Source organism: Mus pahari, chromosome 15 (assembly GCF_900095145.1).
Source record: "Mus pahari chromosome 15, PAHARI_EIJ_v1.1, whole genome shotgun sequence".
Classification (NCBI taxonomy): domain Eukaryota; kingdom Metazoa; phylum Chordata; class Mammalia; order Rodentia; family Muridae; genus Mus; species Mus pahari.
This window is the reverse complement of record NC_034604.1, coordinates 9,599,462-9,613,504: the sequence shown is the minus strand read 5'-3', so window position 1 is coordinate 9,613,504 and position 14,043 is coordinate 9,599,462.

Genomic DNA, 14,043 nt, shown 5'->3' with positions numbered 1-14,043 from the left:
TGGAAGCAAGCCAGTAAAGAACATCCCTCCATGGCTTCTGCATCAGCTCCTGCTTCCTGACCTGCTTGAGTTCCGGTCCTGACTTCTTTCAGTGATGAACAGCAATGTGGAAATGTAAGCTGAATAAACCCTTTCCTCCCCAACTGCTTCTTGGTCATGATGTTTGTGCAGGAATAGAAACCCTGACTAAGAGAACCAGGCTGGCCTCGAACTCAGAATTCTGCCTGCCTCCGCCTCCTGAGTGCTGGGATTAAAGGCGTGCACCACCACTGCCTGGCTATCACCCTGATTTGAAATGGCCAGAAAGAAGTGTCTTTCTTTCCCTGGGACTTTTCTTTGAGTTGGGGGAGGAAGGCAACTACTATCATCGCCCCATCTTTGTAGCAGAGAACAGCCGGGCAGCCAGCCGTGGCCGTGTGTGGCCCGTGCTCATATGTGCCTGTATAAGGACCTACTTTGTATCTGGTGCTTCACATGACTTAATTTTATTTTGATCTAAGTCCTGATTAAAAGCAAACTCTTGGAATCACATATCATAATAATAGTACAGTAACTTCAAGATGAATTAAGATATTTTCCCACAGAGGGAAGAAAAAACAAAAACAAAACCTACCATCTTCCCAGGAGACATAAGCCTGTGTGGCTACAGCGCTGTTAGAGCAAACCTCGAGCAGAGGTCGTGCACGGTTCTTACAACAGCCTTTCTTCCTTTCAAGTGACTCAAGGCAGCTTATAGAGCCTCATCATAGAGAACCCAGGCTCTCCCCTCCAGTTTCACGTCTGAGAAAAAAAGTGCTTACTGAACTTCAGCTATTTTAACCTGACAGTGACTTCCAGGGGAGTGATGTGGGTGGTCCCTTCCTTTCATAGAAAAAGCAAAACCCTTCTAAGAACTGCTATTCCCCCTACCAGTGAACTTTCTCTCTGAGTCATAGGAATTTGCACCCAACGTGTGTGTGTGTGTGTGTGTGTGTGTGTGTGTGTGTATAGGTTGGAGGTCAATGTCAGGCTTCTTTTTCTGTCATGTACCATCTTGCTAAGCTTGGAGCTCAGTACAGCTCAGCCTGGGTTTGCAAGCATAAACTGCTGTGCTCAGTAGTTTTATTTTATTTTATTTATTTTAAAACATGGCTACTGGGGATTGAACCCCAGTCCCCTCACTTATGAAGGCAAGCTCTTTACTGTCTGCTTTATCTCCCTAGACATCCCCACTATTTCTTAAATCAACTTCTGGCCAAAAGAATGGAATTCTCACATCTGAACAGGGCTGAGGCCACCATGTTTAGAGCACTCCACCTGCCTTGTATGGAAGCCCTGAGAAAAACTCTGTCCCAACAGCAGACAGGAAGCAGCAGAAGCGTAATGAAGGTCAGTGGGAAAAACACTTGGGAAGGGTCGGCCTGGCATGCAGTTCTTGAGGTGGGAAGGGTCAGGTCCTAGGTGTCTTCACATTGTCATACAAACCATTCTTCATGAGTAGGCTCTCTGTGTCTGCAGTAAGTGAGGGCTCAGCTTCCGTGGAGTGTTTAGTCCCCTCAGAGCAGACCGTATTTTTTGTTTTGAAGAAATATGTACATTTTTCCTTTGACATGATAGACTCATATATGTGTGCACTGCATATATATGTGTATGTATGTATATATGTATATATTTGTGTGTATGTATGTATGTATTATTATATTGACCTTCCTGAGATTGTTTTCCACCAAGCTTTCCAAAGATAATTTCTGTAATACTCAAGATTGAACTTCTTCTCTTGACCCTATAAGGTACCTTGGGCTAACTATTGAAGTTTACTGACTAACTATCCTAAATTGTTAATTATTGCCACTTTGGTATATATTAATTTCATCAAATAGAAATATTTATGAAATTTCTGGGGGAGAACCAGGAGGAAATGGAGAAAATACAGTTCTGCGAGAACGGGGCATGGAGACTGCACCTTGCTGATGACATCACAGGAGATGCGTGCTACCTGCCTGCTGTCTCCCAGCTCAGGGAAGCAACCCAATAAACTAGGCTGATGTGAGACTTAAAAACACTGCAAAGATGAATTTCTAGTAGATACTGGAAGAATGTCCTGGCTAGTGAGAGAGTGAATTCATTCCTTTGCCAAATACTTCTTGAATGTCTGCTCTGAACCAGGCACTCCCTTAGACACTGGGTATGCCATTTCAAATAGGAGTAAAACTTAAGTGTCAAATTTGTCTGGGGAGAAGATGGACAATCCAAAAGAGCCAAGTGTGTCCCAATATTGACTCAAGAGGTGACATGGAAAATCTAGAAGCAGGTGACACCTGGTCTAGTGAGAGTTAAGTGGCACTCAAGGCTGCAGAACCCTTAACTTTGACCTTTGATAATCAAACAGCAATGGAAGGAAGCAGTTCTCAATGGACAAGGACACTAAGACTAAGAGTCTCAGGGAACAGGGCAAAGTCCAGCTACCATTGTGTCCAAAATGAATCTTATATACAGTAGGAAATTCCTTATGAAAATCAGAATGCACTGTCGCAGCTGAATAGGTGACAAGATTCTCAGAGTGCAGAAACCCCAGTCCCCTAGTCTAAGACTAGACCTGCAGCCGGGGAGCAGAGCTAACCACTCTGCAGTCCCAGGAGGGTCTGGGAATTCGACTCTTCACTCTCAGGCCACCACCCTCTTCCTAGCAAACCCTCTTTCTTGACCTGCCAATCCTCATTTCTTCAATTTCGGAGCTGTTGTGGCCCATTAGATCAGCAGGATGTAGCAATCTGTCCCCCTTGAGGCTGTGTTTGAGGCATACCAAGTTCAACCTGACTGAGACAGCTTGCTTCTTAGCCTTACAGGAACTACTAACCGAGATGATACACAATTACAGTAATCTAGACTTAAATACACATACGTCATGCGCAAACCGTGTTGAGCTGCTCTGCTCTACACAGAATAAAGTAGTCCTATAGTTTAGTTAGGCTTGGCGCTCAGGCTCACAAAGCTGTCCTCACCCTATACTAAGCATGCTAAGCACGCTGGATAACAAAGTACTTTCTCTCCTAATCCCCATCACCTCCTCCTCTTGCGAGCACATTAACAGTTGTAAACTTCAGGCAATTGGTTATTCTCCAGCAACACCACTTTGTAGTGTTACAGAATGGCTTATTGCTCATCAATTTTAATTAACAGCCTTGGCTGATTTGATGATTAGATTCTTGGAATTTACCACTTAAATACCAGCTCTTCACATGACAGAAGGGTGTGATTCCTCTCTTCTAACCAGAGCAAATTGCCCCAATCCTGTACGAATAAATTCTCCACTTCCCAGAACCGATGGCAAATTCAGAGCTCCATAAAATTCACGCATGACTCGCTGCTGTAGCTGCGTAATTAAAAGAAAACTAATATATCGACTACTTCTCCTCAAAATAGCATGCATAAGTCACTGCTGCCTGAGGGAAGCTTGTTGCTAAAAGGATTATGGGCAATATCATCTTTATGATTAAAGAGAAAGCATAGCCTGTGTTTCCTCTCACACGGATCCAAAATGCTCCATGCTAATGTTTTGCATAAGTCTTGAACTATCATGATAGCCATAGGGAAGTGGTTGTCCACCATACAGATTTACCACTTTATGTCTATTGCACTGGCCCTCTCCAGTCCGATCCATAGAAGGCTTATTTTTAACAGTGACTAAAGGGCTCCACACTCTAATTTATGCACACATATAAAATCAATAATTACTTAGTCGACCTTTTCATTCGTCTAAATTTGGCCTGGCATAATGGAAGCTGTCCATGTAGTTCCCATTGAGAATGATAAACAGGAGATGGCCGCACATCTCTATCCCTTCACTCAGGGTCAGAGGCAGTTCGAGGCTCAGCCAATCCTTGATCTGAGCCGCACAGACTTTTTCTTCAAGGCAGACTTGGTTTGGATGAGCCCTGGGTCTCGTTTTTTTCCATAGTGGAATGCTAACTTTGGCTCGGCCCCATATTGGCTTTGTGTAATACTTACCTTCAGTAGGTTGATCTACCCAATGAGAGAGAACAGTTCTAATGGGTACTATCCCCAGAATGGGCAGAAGCTAAAGGGGGGCCTAGATAAAGGTCACTTGAAAGTGTCCCTGTGCAAGGTGCTGGAGGGTAATAGCTGTGGCCCCAGAGAGGCCCATGCTTATTCTATCCAATGGCCTCTTTTTACTGTCAGGGTTTCCTACTGTTAGACCTGGACTTCCAGAGGGCTGATTTCCCACTGAATGTGTGCTAATGTGGCCTAATGTAACAACATTCTGTGTGAGGTATGCACCTTCACACAGACATGCATGCATCTACATGACTAAAGATCCTTGTAATTGTACAGGATCCTTGTAATTGCCCCCCCCATCCTCAGAATTATTCACACTCGCCTGAAAAGACTTTCATTTCCTATGATCATGGCAGAAGTAAGATGGCCATGCCTGCTCCTAGTCATTCTCTTTGTGTATAATTCTATGCCACTGTTCATCCTAAATGAGAGGCACGGCCACCTTTGCCAGATGGCATAGCCAACCAGAACATGGAGGAACTTTGCGTTGGTTCTCTGCGCCTGCAGCTTTATGTGCTATCCTACATCACCAAAATATTTCAGCTAAGGTGCTGGAGGACTATCACAGCACTCAACACTGAATGCTGTTTATTATACATTTGTTACACACTGGGCAATTTTTAAGGCACTCAATATCTGCAAACTCGTGGAGTATTCACTGCAAGCCTGGTGAGGGTGCAGATGAAACAGCTAAGTCACCCAAGGTCACACTGACAGGAAGGGACAGGTCCACGTTCACAAGCCATGCCATCCAATTCCAAGGGGTCTGTGAAGCTCTCCCAGGTTTTGAATGCTACATGCATTATCTGTCTAAAACCTCCAAACAGGCTTTGGCCTCCGACCTGGCTTCTAGCCATTGTGCTGTTCTAACCTCCTTAGGTTTCTGCCCAGCAACACAGTATCTCCTTAGAAGACGAACAAAGGCTCAGTGCGAAGGACCCGTTATCCATCAGACATCCTCTGACAACAGTCCCTGTGTTTATCAACTACTGTTTAGGAAAGTTCGGTATTCCTCAGCAAGGATGCCTGGCATGCAAAAAAAAAAACCACTGTGCACATCCAGCGAGGGCTGGCACTAGGGAACAGTGAGGGAAAGATCACAGGGCCTGGAAGCCAGGAGGGGAGGGAGAAGGAGGCCGAGGAGAGGCTTTGGAACACAAAAGCCCCAGACTCTCAGGGGTTTGGTGGCCAGCTGCTCACATCTTTGCATAAAACATGGGCACAGGGCTGTCGGGGGATGCAGTTAGGGGGGCTCCTGGGGGCAACCAGCAAATTGGAGCATGTGCCTTGGTGAGGAACAGAGTTAAGGGAAAAGGAGGCTTTGCTCTTGCATGTGCCTAAGCAATGCATATTGCACAGAGCTAAGGGGAGACTCTGAGCAATTCAAGCGCTAAGACGCTCTGTATGTCGCTTTAAATTCTCCTGGCAACCTCCAATGTCCTCACCAACACAGAGGGGAATCTAGCCACCTGTCAACCCCAAGACACACTACCGACTGTTCGGGGAGATATTCTAGACAGGAAGGAGCCTGCCGCAATAATTACAGCACACTGTGATGGCCTTAAACACTACCATCCTCCGCGCATTATCTGAGGCTTTTTGTCAGCCCCTCTGAAAGCCATCAGCTAACTGGGCATGCTTTACTGGCCAAAGAAACTGATGCTTGGCTTTGGGTGATTTGTGGAATCTGAATTCTCATTATGCTGAAAGTATTACAGTCCACAGTTGAAAACCCCCTAAGGAAGAAATGCCAGGTGCCAGAAATGACAGAGAAATCTAGGGACAGGACACCAAGATTGTTTAATTATACACACTGGGTTCTTTTTTTTTTTTTTTTAATGGATTCATTTCACTTAAAGAATGTGCAATTTTTATGTTTTTTAAAAAAATGAAAAACAAAGCCTTAAATACATTCACTCAGCAAAGCAGTGAGTGTAAGAGGTTAAGATTATTTACAATATAATGAAATTATAAATTCAGATCAAATAGCTCTTGTTGGAAAAGATGGGGCATGAATCCCATTCCTTAGCAGAACAGAAATACAAGAAAGACACTGCCTCTGCCTTATCTGTACCCAGAGAAGGGACAGCCTCCACACAGCCAACGTGGCTGGGAGTTCAAGGGGTCGATTTGTGGAGACATTTTAAAATAATCAGACATGGGCAGCCTAGTTAAGTGACAAATGACAAGGGCCACAGTAAGTGTGTACTACAGCTTTGGGGTTGTGAGCTCTAACCATACAAAGGGTTTTGCAATCCAATGTATGAACTTGGAAATGATTAGAAAGAAACAAATCCAAAGATTTAAAAAGAGTCTAAAAATAGATGAATACTTCACAAAAGAGGAGCCTGGCTCGCTCCTGACTAGCAACTCAGGATGAAGTGCTAAACATATACCAGTTGGGACTCTTCCAAGAGGCTAGTCAGAATGCTCTAAAGATATAACAATCAGGGCCTACTGTTCACTTGAAGGCTCATAAGGGTTAGTAAGGAGGGCGTATCCCAATTGCATAGCAGAGTACAGACAGACACTTCATATCAGTGTGTGGCCTGGGTGCAGTGTTGGAGCTGACATGATGCTCAAAGTGTTCCTTAGAATTCAAGCAGCGGAGAGGTAACAAGTGGCAGGCTTAGCCACCCAGCCAATCACCTGTACAGTGTATGTACGAAGTCACCATTGCCAGCAATTTATAACATACAGGAAATGGGGAAAGAAACATTAGCTTGCACACCATACTCAGCACAGAAAAACTGACCCCATCACAATTGAGTGGTGTAACAGGAGTTAACATGCACTGAAAATTCAAACTGTAACATTTTTTTTTTAACAGATCATGCCTGAGTTTATTTGTAAAAACAGCATAAGACATTGGTCATCTACAAATAGTGTGTGGTGGTATGTCACAGCAATCTGTCTGTCTTCACACTGGCAGGAGCCTTTTCTATGGGGCCTTCACAGGGGCCTGGGCACCTTTGGGAGCCTCGGCTGGAGCTGAAACCTGGGCCTTAGCTGGAGCTTTGGCCCCTGTCTTGGTTTGAACCTTGGGCTTTGTTTGGCGGAGCCTTTGACCCTTGGCCACGTAGCTTCGAATCCACTTCCCAAGCTTGGGGTGAGTGATGAAATGGCTGAGATTGTGGCTGGGGCCCTTTGGTGCCTCGGGCTTGATGGCCTGGGGCTTCACAAGAGCCTTGATGGCCTCTGCGCATGTACTCACTGCCTTTGCATTGCTGGCCTGCATCTTCTTCAGGCCTTTCTTGTTGTGCTTATTGGCAAAGTGCATGTTTCTCAGGAACTTGGGGTCAACCCCCTTAAGAGATTCATATCTTTGTGACTGGGGTTCTTGATGCCATTTCTGTGCCATTTGTGGAACTGGTTGTGTGTGGTATGGTTCTTGGACTTGGCCATGTCCTGCGACTGGGACATGAAGAGTCAAACTGTAACTTTTATTGAGAATGTGTGAAGGTGTGGTTTTCCCAGAAAGAGGAGTTTGAAGATTGCTATTGGAGTGGTAGAAATAATTGTTGAATCTCTCTTAACTAAAGAGACACCATGCACCTTGCTTTAAATGCCCTTGAGTTGTTGTTTATTTGGGGTATCTTTTATTTCTAAGTTTAATTGAAATTCAGAGTCGCAGAGGAAACTGGAACTGGTGAGATAGAATTAAGCAGAGAGGTGATGGTTTTCTTAGAGAAACAACCCTTAAAGTCTCAGAAAGTCTCTTTAAAGTGGATCTGCATCTCAAGCATGCACTGGGCAACTTGGGAACGCTCTTGGAGAACAGCCACTCTGTTTCAAGGCAAACAGAATGCATGTTTGAAGGCACACAGCGCAGGTGCATGTTGGAAGGTACACAGGGCAGGTGCATGTTGGAAGGCACACAGGGCAGTGTATGTTGGAAGGCACACAGGGCAGTCCATGTCTGAAGGCACACAGGGCAGGTGCATGTTGGAAGGCACACAGGGCAGTGCATGTTGGAAGGCACACAGGGCAGTGCATGTTGGAAGGCACACAGGGCAGGTGCTGAAGCTCCCATTCTTCAGAGAGTTCTCTGAAGACCTCAGCGCTCCTACCTGGATCCTCAGAGTGCACTTCAGTGGGAGAGAGTGGCTGTGGCTTCTTATAGCAAGGCATCAACACTGTCACTCCATGTACTATGGCTCCAGGTTCAGTCATACAAACTCCACACCCTTCAAGGAACGGGGAAAATATACTTTAACCAATCTGATAATCTAATGTTAACCACATAATTAAAATTCTCAGGGCTGGAGAGAGAGAGAGAGAGAGAGAGAGAGAGAGAGAGAGAGAGAGAGAGAGATCAGAGGTTCAGAGAACTGCCTGCTCTTGCAGAAGACATGAATTTAGGTTCTCAACATCCATTATCAACCAACTCAATTGCCAGTAACTCCAGTTCCAGGGGATCTGATGTCATCTTCTGGCCTTGGTGAGTACCTACATATCTGTGCCATAAGCAAACCCAGAGGTGCACAGAGACATAAATAAAAATAAACCTTGGGTAAAAAGAGTTCTCATACATGTGCAAAACAGAAAAATGCAACTAATATCCAAGAAAAATATTTGAAGCATAAACATTTGCTTTAAAACTTACTGTAATTATATTGGTAACTTGGTGAAAAAAAGAAATATATTAAAAAGAGATACAGACTCTTAGAGAAGATGTAGAAACTACAAAAAAAATATTGTAGACTGAGTGCTGCATAGGGCCAGCCCTCAGGAAGGCAAGAGCAGAGCTCCAGATCTGTTTGTGACCTTAGATCAGCATGCGAGGCTGGTGAGGAAAACTGTCCACACTGAAATTCTAAAAGAAAATGGTGACTGGGAAAAATGAAAGGAAAGAACTTCTGTGGCCAAAAACCACTAGTAACAGGGTTACCAGATGAGGCTGGAGCTGGAGTAGCAGAACAAAGGAAGAGGGAATTAGAGTACATGGGGAGATCTGAGGACACATACACACAACATACATATGCACATACATATATACATACATACATACACAAAGATACACATACATGCATACAGACACACATACATACATAAACACACACATGCATGCATGCATACATGCATACTTAAATGCATACACACACATGCATGCATGCATACATGCATACTTAAATGCATACACACACACATAATACATACAAACACACATATTTCCAAGACATAATGGCCCAATGTTTTTTCAATGTCATACCTACGTAGAGATGAAGGAAACATCATCAAACCCCAAGCAGGATAAATGTAAAAGAAATTTTACTGGAACAAATGGTGATATTACTGAATAGCAACTGTAATGAGAAAAATCTTAAAAATAGTCAACAATTATTTCTCTGCAAAACCAAGGCAGAAGAGAAAGCACTGACTAAATTGGGGGAAGAAAAATAGCATCAATGTAGAATTCTGTATCTAGCTAAAACTATCCCTCAGAAAGAAAGGAAAGAAAACCAATTTTAGATAAACACTGGCTAGAAAACTTTATCGACAGCTATTCTGGCTACAAACGTTAATGGTATTTCTTTGGAATAAAGAAAAATGGCATTTGATCCCATTAAATGCCATTAGAAAATTAAAGGTGTTGAAAACAATACTATCAAGCAAAAGAAAAAATTCACATTTTTACTTCATAAAATAGTTGTTCTCAAAACAACGATACTAACAAAGTGCTGTAGAGTTTGTAACATATCAAGTCATAATAGAGAAAATTATACTATCATAAGTGGGTTTTTCTGTCACATTAATGGGGACTCAGGGTCGGATAGATTGGGATGCTCTCATAATCCAGTGCAACACACTTAAAACTAAAACAAACAGGCCGGCAAGGTGGCTCATTAGATAACAGTGTCTAGCATGCAAGCTTGATGACCTAAGTTTGGCCCCTGGAATCCCTGTGAACAGATGTGCTGGGCGCACCTGTCACTCCAGTACTCCTGGAGGGAGATGGCAGTGGGGGACAGTGACAAGAGACTGGCCCAACAGCTCTCTGCCAGCCTAGCCTGGAGTAAGCCAATCTTCAGATGCCAGAAAGATTTGGTCAAAAGCTGGAAAGAGAAACTGCTTCTAAAAACTGACCTTTAACCCACACACACCTGCTGTGGAGCACATACACACCGTGCTCCCCGCCCCAGGATGCTAATCATATTAAATAGCAATTTTTAAAATAAAACAGATAAGCAGTTAATAAGTCATTTGCAGAAATAAGAAGTAATACTAAGAAAAATTCAAAATAAGTTTTAAATGGAGAGAGGAACAAAAAACAAAAACCAGATGAAAAAAAGAGAAGACAAATTACAAGAGGGCAAACTCAAACCTGCTGATATTGATAATTATGCCATATCTAAACGTGCTGTTACTGCAAATGAAAGACAAAGATAGTCCCAGTGTATGGACAAGCCTAAATTCTTCCTACGTAGAAGAGGTGAAATGTTAATAGATACACACTTGTTAAAAGCAACAGATAGAAAAATAGATTATGCAACACTATCAGGATATACTTACAGTGCCCATTCAGGTATCAACTATACCTCAACACATGACAGGGATAAGCTGGGACAGTTTGTGAGATTAAAAAGGGTCATTTTGGGAGCTGGAGACATGGCTCAGTGACTAAGAGCACTGTATTGCTGAGGACTGAGTTCAGTTCCCAGCACCCATATCAAGCAGTTCACAGCTACCCCTAAGTCTGCCTCTAAGAGATCCAACAGTCTCTTCGAGCCTCCATGGGATACCTACATTCTGTGTGAGGTATGCACCTTCACATAGACATGCATGCATCTACATGACTAAAGATAAAAGTAAATCTTTAAAGATGACCATAATTAAGATAAAATTTTAAAATGTAAATGCACTCCCAATTACAGAGTTACAAAATTCTTGAAGTAAAAGTAAATATTAGGAATAAGAGAAAAACCAAGAGTTATAATCAGAGATTATAACATTCCATAATTGACAAATATGTAGATAAGAAGAAATCAACAAAGACAGAGGATTGATAAAACTGTAAGAAGGCTTTCTACATGGATATACTGCTATCCTTTCTTGGAATTATGTTAGAGAAACCATGAGCTGACTTCATATACAGCCTTCAACAGAGTCATATTAAAACTACCCGACCAGACAAGTCACTATTTTTTTTTTAATTAGGAGAAAAAAATCCAGAACCTTGTAAAGTGTTGTTATATCTGGTTTCCAACCTAGAAAATTTTTTCTTCTTTATAGTCTGAAACCCTAGGACTCTGTGGAAATCCATTCTCTTCCCCGTGGGGTTCTGTGGAATAGACTTTCAGAACTGACAAGGTTTTAAACATTGTATGGTTCAAATGCAGCTTTTTACAGAAGAGACTCCGCGGATGCTTTGTGGCCCAGTTCAATCGACACATCCGCATCTAAAGGTGGGCAGACAGTAGACCTCAGAAAGGAAGAGCAGTTTGACCTACATCACATGTGGCAGTGCCTGCATCCTTATCTGCACGGCTCATTTTGAAGCCCACCCAAGCCTTACAAGAGATTTGTCAAGTGCTTACCAGATAGGAGTAACAACAGAAAAATTCAGGACAATATTAAGTTCCGAAGATTTAACTGCTTTGACAGGGGTCGTGGACAGGGCCTACAGTAAGAACCAGACCTTCTAGTTCCTTTTACTCTGCCACGGTGCCTGAGAGAAGGCAGTAAAATGAGGAATTAATTTCTCAATCTAATCCTTAGCTTTTCAGTCTAATCTCTTGATCAAATCAGCTCACTCGAAAGCATGAGAATGTTTCCCAACTGTCTATTTTAATCACGTTGTAACTAAAATACGACCAATGACTTGAAATAAGCAAGGGAGAAGTCTTTGCCAGACATTAATAACATTCACTGTGGCTTTTCAACATAAATCAAAAGCAATTTCTGGTTAAACAGCCTGAACTGTATTTAGATGCAACACTTTTTATTATTCTCTGGTTGCTGTCTGTACCTTGATGTCAAATCTCTTTTCTAGCCTCTGGATGTCCAAAAATCTCCCAGATGACTAGTCATTTCTAGTCCTACATGGTCAGGACAGGGCAGCCTAATATTATTAACAAGCTCAGCCTCTCAAGTCCATTGTCATAGATGTAAGCTGACCCACCCTGCCTTTCCTGAGGCAATGAACTACGTGCATGCAACACTCAGAAACTGTGAGCCAACATAAAAGTTCCTTTCCAGAAGTTCTTTCTGTCAGTATGGCCCTCATTGCTTTGAAAATCTCAAGTGTATTGGTGTGGGGGTGAAAAAGAATCCATGAGTTATAAGACAATCAGGCAGCTAACATGAATTATTTCCTCCCTACCATAAGAGAGAGAGAGAGAGAGAGAGAGAGAGAGAGAGAGAGAGAGAGAGAGAGAGATCCTGGGAGGAATTATTTGACTAGGACAAGGACCAGAGGATGGAAGGAATGTGTTCACATTTCACATGGTAGTGGACCATGTATGACCATGAAGTAGAGTGAGGAGGGCAGAACTGGAGGTCTGTGTAACCTTTAAATGCTTCCCCACCTCTGCCAGCCAGACCTCACCTGCACAAGGTCCCATAGCTGTCAAAGTATAACAATAAACGGAGGCTCATGCACTCAAAGCCTAAGCCCGTGGGTACAATTTCTGATTAGAAACCTAGCAACATGACTCCATGTCTACCGAAGGCTTCAGAAAACCAGCACTTGGAGAACGATCTGCTTTTCTTGAGCAAGCTCCTTAACTAAATCAAAATTCTGAGCCTCACAGTCACGAGTACCTTCAGCCCTCTGGAAAGCTGATAAAGCCTCTCACCAGGTTTGGCTCCTCTTCCCCGGGAAGCACTGGGGATGGCTCTGCAAGGACTCGGCCAGGGCTGATAATAATCACCATTGCTTAGAGTACTTCCAGTTGTTGCCAGTGGGTGGTTAGTTTGCTATATCTTTCATAGGGCTTTTTAATAAAGAAGGTGAGACCCCCATCTACAGCCTAGCCACAGAAAAGGGGATGAAAAGAACAGAAATTGATTGTCTTGAACCACATACCCCGTATCAGCATGAGATAGTCCATGTCACCTCTAGGACAGATGAATAGGATCAGGGTTGGAAAAACAATGCAGAGATCCACAAGCAGCCCAGAACCACAGAAAACGGACAGCTCAAGAACTGTTGACACGAAAATGATACCCAATAAATCAGAGGAAATAGGTGACACCAGCTACACTCCGTTTCATTGTGCCTCTACAAAATTGGCGTAACAAGGCAAGCCACATACCCAGACTCTCAGCCTCCGCAGTAAGCTCTTCCCAGTGATCAAGGCTCAGACTGAACACTTGACCCTACAGAAGTAATACAGAGTCAGAGGATCTTAGCAGATTAAGAAATTAGCAGACTTTTGAAGTCAATATACTCAAACTTCAAACCTGACTATGGACCATGGTTTGGGTCTCAAGTGTCCCCCCAAAATCATATGCTAAAGGCTTGGCACCTGTGTATACCACTTTCTTTTTGCTGTAACCAAACACTTAGCAAGAAGCAATTACGAAAGAATTTTCTGGGTGACAGCTTAATGGGGTCATTCCATCATGACAGGGAAATCATGGCACGAGGAGCAGAGGGATGGCTGGGCACTGTGCATCCTCAGTCAAGAGTCAAAGACCAGTGAATGCTGGAGCTCAAACAGCTTTTCGTTTTTTTTTTTACGCATTCCAAGATCCAAGCTCAGGGAACGGGCCACCTATATTTAAGATGTCGTTTTCCCACCACAGCATAATTAAGATAACCTTCAAAAAGAATGTCATAAGGCTTGTCTCGTCAGTGATTCTAGACCCTGTTGAGTTGATGATATTAACCTATCACAGTAACTATGGCATTACTGAGGGATGATACGGCATTTAGGAAGTGAGGCCAAGTAGAAGAAAGTGATGTCACTGGGGAAAGTTCCCTTGAATAGAATATGATACATTGTCATCCTGTCCCTTCCCTCCCCTTCCCTTCCCTCCCCT